Consider the following 6,917-nt stretch of genomic DNA (forward strand, 5'->3'; position numbering starts at 1 on the left):
CCGCCACCCCATCCTACCCATCAACCGCCGCCCTCCTCCATCACGCCAGAGCCGATACCCCGACGTCGTCGTCCACCGCAACCTCAACCGCAACGCCCTCCACGGCTAGTAGTTGAAGCCAAGGCCGAGCCGTCCGTACCCGAGCCAGTTCAAACACGCCGTCCTGCGCCTCACCGCTGCCGCTCCAACTTCGCCACCCTCCACTGCACCGGAGCTGTTCCTGCTACGCCGTCCTTCGCCGCCTCGGATCTGCTTCCCCTCCGCCGACATACGGCCACGGCAACAAAGTCAACAATTTGGCCATGGGTTCATCCAAGCCTGCACCCTCCAGAACATCGGTTTCCCCGGTAAAAAGAAGAAGATCGGCGCGACATGTGGAGGTGACCACACTGGCTACCGAAATAGGTACTCCTCTTCCCTTATTCGTGCAAATCTTACGTCTCTGCTTGCACGGTATTCATCCCACAGAAGACACTAGTTGACCGCTTCTTCTTGATACTAGATGTTCCTAGTAACTCGCGATGCACAAGGTTTCTCCTCATATACTATTTCACCTTAGCTAGAGGTCCGTCGCCCCCCTGAATTTCAATTTCTGGCCAGTTGATTCCTAATTAACGGAAGGATTCCCCGGCGTAACAGGCGCTAGTACGCCTATTACACGTCCCATCTTAGGGGCGTGTGCGGCCTAGAGCTACTGGCGCCCGATCTGGAGGTCGGCCGGGATTAAAGGGATGGCCTGGGGGCGCTGCCAAGCACGGCGGTGGTGTGAGGTCGATGGGAGGGCGGGGCGGCGGAGGCAGGGGTCTGGGCCGGTGGTCGCTGGCGGTTCGAGAAAGATCGTCAACAGTGACTGGCGGGAGGTAGACGAAGGCCATATGTCCATTCCTTATAGATCGGATGGTTCATTAAAATATCATACGGAGTAGAATCTAATTTTGTTTGCCATGCAATGTTGTAGAGCTATCATATGTCTCCTGTCATTTATTTTTCAGCCACCTGCTATCTGCTACTTTTACAGTGCACTAGTTCTGCACACAGTTCACCCTTACTCTCACTATTGTGTTTTTATGCAAGGGTATTTCAGACTCTGCTGCCATGAGAGAAGCCAAAAAGAAAAGAGAGAGGTCGCTCCAGCTTCATGTGCGGTTAGGCAAGACATGTTACAGCGCTATAAAGGGTGCAGTGTCAGCAGATGGAGACGGTAAACGTAGCTCTGGAGTTGATGACCTCGCTCTCAATGAACCACCATCCCAGGTGCTTGCTTTAACTTTGCGGTGTCATATGTGGTTGCATGTTCCATATGGTGTCTAGCTTGTATTCGAAAGGCCGAAGTCGGTAAGATAAGGAAATATATTTTTTTTACATGAACCACCATCCCGTGAGCACCAGAAGACAAATAGCTAGTCAGGGCACTGGCCGAGCCAGTGACAAGCCTAGCAAAGATAGGCATCACCTGGAAGCCAACTAAAAAGCTGCGATGGTGGCGAACCAGCCCGCCTCCCACCGGGCTCTCAGGTCCTAGATGATCGTGCTCACCACTCCAGCTGGATGTCTAGCTTGTATTGCTTCGAATTTGGTTAAATTGCATCTTCTTAGCTTACACATTATACCTTTGAATATGACATGCCTTTCTGTTTTTGGTACATACTAGTACATCTGTGTATTAACCATGTTCTTACATCAAACTAATGTTCTTGTGTATCCCTCATCAATCACTTATGACGAGGCAGGCAGGCAAGGGGACTACTCCCCATTTAAAGAATGCAGCGTCAGCCTCCCGACATGATTCTCAAGAAACAGAAATGCTAGATGAAGATAGTGAACGTAGCTCTGTAGTTGATTACAGCATTTCCCCTACACTAGCATCGCAGGTGCTTGCTCTAACTTGGCAGCGTGATATGTGGTTGCATGTTGCATATGGTGTCTAGATTGTAATTCTTCCAATCTGGTTAAACTGCATGTGCTAGTCTGCTTAGCTTATACATTATGCCTGTTAATGTGACATGCCTTCCTGTATTTAGTACATAGTACATCTGTCTATTAAGCATGTCCTTACATAAAACTATTGTTTTTTTGTATCCCGCATCAATCAACATGACGAGACACCTTTAGTATATGCAGTGTGATATTAGTTGCATCTTTCATATGATTTATAGCATGCGCTGCTTCTAATTTGTTGAAATTCCATTTATGATGGGACGCTTTTAACTTGGCAGAGTCATATTGGTTGCATCTTTCATGTGGTGTCTAGCTTGCATTGCTTCTTATTTGCTGGAATGGTTTCTGCTTAGTTTACGCAAACAGTTGTGAACATGCCATGCCGTCCTGTTTTTCGTACATATTCCATCCTGGTATCATGTGTTTGCCTTACATCAAAGTAGTGATTGTCAGTATCATGCATGAATGAGTTCTGAAGAGAGAATTTTATTGCTTTTTCTTGTCGGTTTTACTAGACAATTCAAAATCAATAAAGCGGAAGGAAGTTAGCAAGGCAGCGGATAAAGGTGCTCCTTCCGAACAGAGGGCCTCTACAGTTTACTCCTCCACACCCCAAGATGATTTCCATGACAACACATGCATAGACACTCAACAAAGCTGTGTTTATGATGAGCACGTCTCCCCTAGTGCAGCATCACCGGTGCTCCCTCTAACTTGGCACTGTTATATGTGGTTGCATGTTATGTGTGATGTCTAGCTTGTATTGCTTCTAATTTTGTTGAATTCCATCTGCTTACTTTACACATTATACTTGAATAAGACACGTGTTCCTGTTTTTAGAACATACAATATCTGTCTATCACACCATGTTCTTACATCAAATTACTACTGTTGTGTAACCTGCAACAATCACTTATCATAAGACACGTTTGACTTCGGAGTGTGATATAGGTTACATCTCACATTCTTTTCTAGCTTGTACTACTAATTTGTTGAAATGGCACTTATGACGAGACAGTTTTAACTTGGTAGAGTGATATTCGTTGCATCTTTCATATGGTGTCTAGCTTTCATTGCTTCTAATTTGTTGAAATGCCTTCTCCTTAGTTTACACATCATAAGCTGTGAATATGCAATGCTATGAATATGCAATGGCACTAATGACGAGAGACCTCTAACATGGTAGTGTGATGTTGTTTGCATCTTGCATATGATTTATTTCTTGTACTGCTTCACATTTGTTTAAACGCCATTTATGATGAGACACTGTTAACTTGGCAGAGCGATATTTGTAGCATCTTTCATATGGTGTCTACCTTCCATTGCATTGCTTCTAATTTGGTGAAATGTCTTCTTCTTAGTTTACACATCATAGTTCTGGTTATCTCTTACGTCCTGTTTTTCATACATATTACATCCTCCTATCATGTGGTTGTCTAACATCAAAGTTCAGTTCATCTGCATCACGCATAAATTTGTTCTGAAGAACTAAATTGTTATTCGTTTTTCTTGTCGGCTTGACTTAACATGGCACAGAGAAAGAGGAAGAAACACAGAATGGCAGGGAATGAGAAGCGGATGAATCCTGCAGATTCTGCTGGTACTGATGGTGCAATAGAAGGTCAAAGTCCAGCGGAAAATTCTACAAACACGGCATCCCATGCTACACGAGTTGCAAAAAAATCCAAACAGAAACAAATAGCTGCCACCAAACAAGCAGAGACAGCCCTAGTTCTTGCAACACCTACCACAGTACTACCAGCTGCACGACTTACTCGTGCGTCAACTGAGCTAGCAGCACGTTCCCAAGCTCCCTTGCCACCTGACACTACTTCCCAAGCACTCTTGACACAAGACGAGTTGGCAATATCAGATGAACCTTGTGAGCTTCAACAGCAAGAAGGTAGTTGCTGGAGTCAAGTTAAAGTTGCATGCTTCTTTATATGTAGTCTCACAGTTTGATGTACACTAACACTTCCTATGCTCGTTGTTGGACTAGCACCTAGGCGTAAGAGGAAACAAACATCAGGGATAATGCTCGATAGGTTAACTAAATCTAGAGGAGGAAGAATGGAGATCTGTTTTGAGGCAGGTTTAAAAAGGCCACGTGATGCTACAGAGTCAGCCAAGTTAGTATCAGAGGCAGCGGTTGCCGTTAGGTGTCATGTACGTATCCTCCCAACATGGATTCAGTAGAGGAATGACAAAGACGAAACCCAGTTCAACACCTTCCTCGACCATTTATCTGTAAGTATGGTTATGTATGGAAACTAGTAATATCGTCTTGCTCTGTCCCATACTTTCTAGGTTGCTGATAATGAGACTCCCATAATTTTCAACAGATGAGGTTCAAGTTGGATAGCCAAGATGATGCAACCAGACAAGCTTGCACCCATGTTTTCAAGTCTGCTCTGCGACAGTATTGGTATAACTTGAGGAAAACTCACTTTGAAGGCAAGGCTAACAGTGAACTTTCCCAAACATCTCCAGTGGAAAATATATCGGATGAAGACTGGAGGGGCCTTGTTAAACACTGGTCTGATCCGAATTATCAGGTACATTATATATATGTGATCAGATCACATGTTGAAGTCCTATTTACGCATGTGCCACACAAATCTATCTTCTTGAAGGTGAACTGTTCAAAGAACAAGGCCAACCGTACGAAAGTGAAATTCCAACAGACGACAGGATCTCGTAGCTATATTGCACACTGCGAGGCTCTTGTAATTAGCTGCTGTTTCACTCTTTTCGCTGTACCATATTATCAGATCTATATTGACTTGTTCGAAATGCAGAGGAAATCCCGCAAGGACCAAAAAGTACCTGAACCAAATGATGTGGAAATCTTCAAGGACTGTCACACCAGCAAGAAGAAGGGCATGACTACACCAGTCAAAGCCGCTGTTGTAGGTCCTTAATCCTCATGCCTTTTAACTACTACTTACTCTGACTTGTGCCTTGAACTGCATGGTTTGCAGCCAATGTCTATTACTCTTTTCAATTTTATACACAATTGTCTTAGCGTATCATTGCACCTTACATGGTTTAAAAGAGAGGAGTGATGTTCCTTTGATCTTGACCCGTAATCTAGTTCCGTGCTGGACTTGCCCACACAACGTTACAATTGCCTGTTTGTCTGTTCTCAGTTGTTTTGTGATATGAATGATGTCATACTATGCTTACCGTATTATAAACTTCGTCTCTTTATCCTTAGGCCTCAATACAATGTGAAGAAATAGACAATACATTAGCGATGGTACATGGTCATATGTTTGGAACCTAGTTTTATTATGTACTTTGCAATAAAATACAACTAATATTTTACATGGGTTCACCAAAATAAGTTCTGTATATAGACCAAAGCTATTTTGTTTGGTTTTGCTGCCTCCTTAATATCTTCTGTTCTGGTACTACTAATGTAAAACCTCAACTTTTCAGCAAGCTATGGAAAAAATGGTGGAACCGCCACCTTCTGAAGGTGGCGAGGCAACTATAACCGCAATGTCAGCACTTGCTGCAGTGGGTCAGTACCTGTCCACTAACAGTGCCAAAAGCACGTTCCTGCGTAATACTGGGTTGGTTGTTAAGGCAATATCGTCCAAACTGCCTCATGATCAAGATATGCAAGCTCAAAGCAATGTTGTATCTGTGCTCCAGACACATGTCCATTCCCTAACAGAGACCCTTTGTGAAACAAGGAGAAACATTGCTCAATGTCGTCAAGATATGCATGGTTTTGAAACCAGACTATCAGACATTTGCTATGTTGTTCAGGAGCCTAGGGGAAATGAAGGCGAGGGTTATGGTGATCCATCGGACAATACAACATGAAAACGTAACAGTCAGGTCAAATGAACTGAGCTTCTGAACTTCTGGTGGTGCATTTATCAGCTAGACTGTTAAGTTTTATGACAACCCTCCTTTTGTTATATAGTTGTGTTTTGGTGCGATACAAAATTTATTCTTAACGTGCAGCCACCGGCTGAACAAAACAGCAAGCCATTTTTGTATAGTGTAGGGTATTCCCTATATTTGCATTGGTGGTGATCTTTGATGCCGAGTGGATGTAATCTGTGCAATCGCCTTAATAGCCTAGCGTTAGTTTCGGCCTTATTTATTTCCTAGTCTTCTTTTTCCCTGGTTTGCTAGTGGCCGCAACTACCATGGGCCATATACGGGCCGTAGGATCCATGGGTCTCCTACGGGCCGTCGATAAATGGGCCTGTAATCGGTGGGCCTCGGGCCGTCGGATAAATGGGTCTGCATGGGTCGTAATCGGGCGTAATTGGTATCGGCCCCGCATGGTAACAGGCCGTTAACAAGCCGTAGGACAGCAAAGGCTTAATTCTGTCACAGGCATAACGGGTTGTTAATGGGCCAGAATATAGGACGGGCTGGAAACGGCGCAACGGGTTAACAGGCCAGAAACGGGCCGACTCTTGCCATGGGCCGAATTTGGCCCATTAGGGTAACAGGCCAGTAATGGGCCGACTCTTGCCATGGGCCGAATTTGGCCCATTAGGGGAACAGGCCAGTAACGGGCCGACTCTTGCCATGGGCCGAATTTGGCCCATTAGGGGAACAGGCCAGTAACGGGCCGGAAGTAATCGAGGGCCGAAAAGGAGCCCAAGAACGTATGGGCCGTCAATAGGCTGAAAGCTAACACGGGCTGGAAACGGCCCATGTAAATCACAGGCCGCTAACGGGTATAAAGAAAATTACTGTTCATTATGGGCTGGAGTCACCGTGGGCCTGTAAAGGGCCGAAAGATACAAAGGCCTCATATGGGCCGAAAGACGTCGTGGGCCATACATGGGCCGAAAGACGGCCCACATGATGTTGTTGGGCCGAATTCCTTTAGGGCCTAACGGGCCGTGAGTTAACGGGCCGTAAAATGGGCTATTTGCGAAGAGACCGTTATCAGGCTTTTCATGGGCCAGCCCGTTAACTTTTGACAAAGTCAAACGGGCCGGCTT

The sequence above is a fragment of the Aegilops tauschii genome, chromosome 3 (assembly GCF_002575655.3).
Source record: "Aegilops tauschii subsp. strangulata cultivar AL8/78 chromosome 3, Aet v6.0, whole genome shotgun sequence".
Classification (NCBI taxonomy): domain Eukaryota; kingdom Viridiplantae; phylum Streptophyta; class Magnoliopsida; order Poales; family Poaceae; genus Aegilops; species Aegilops tauschii.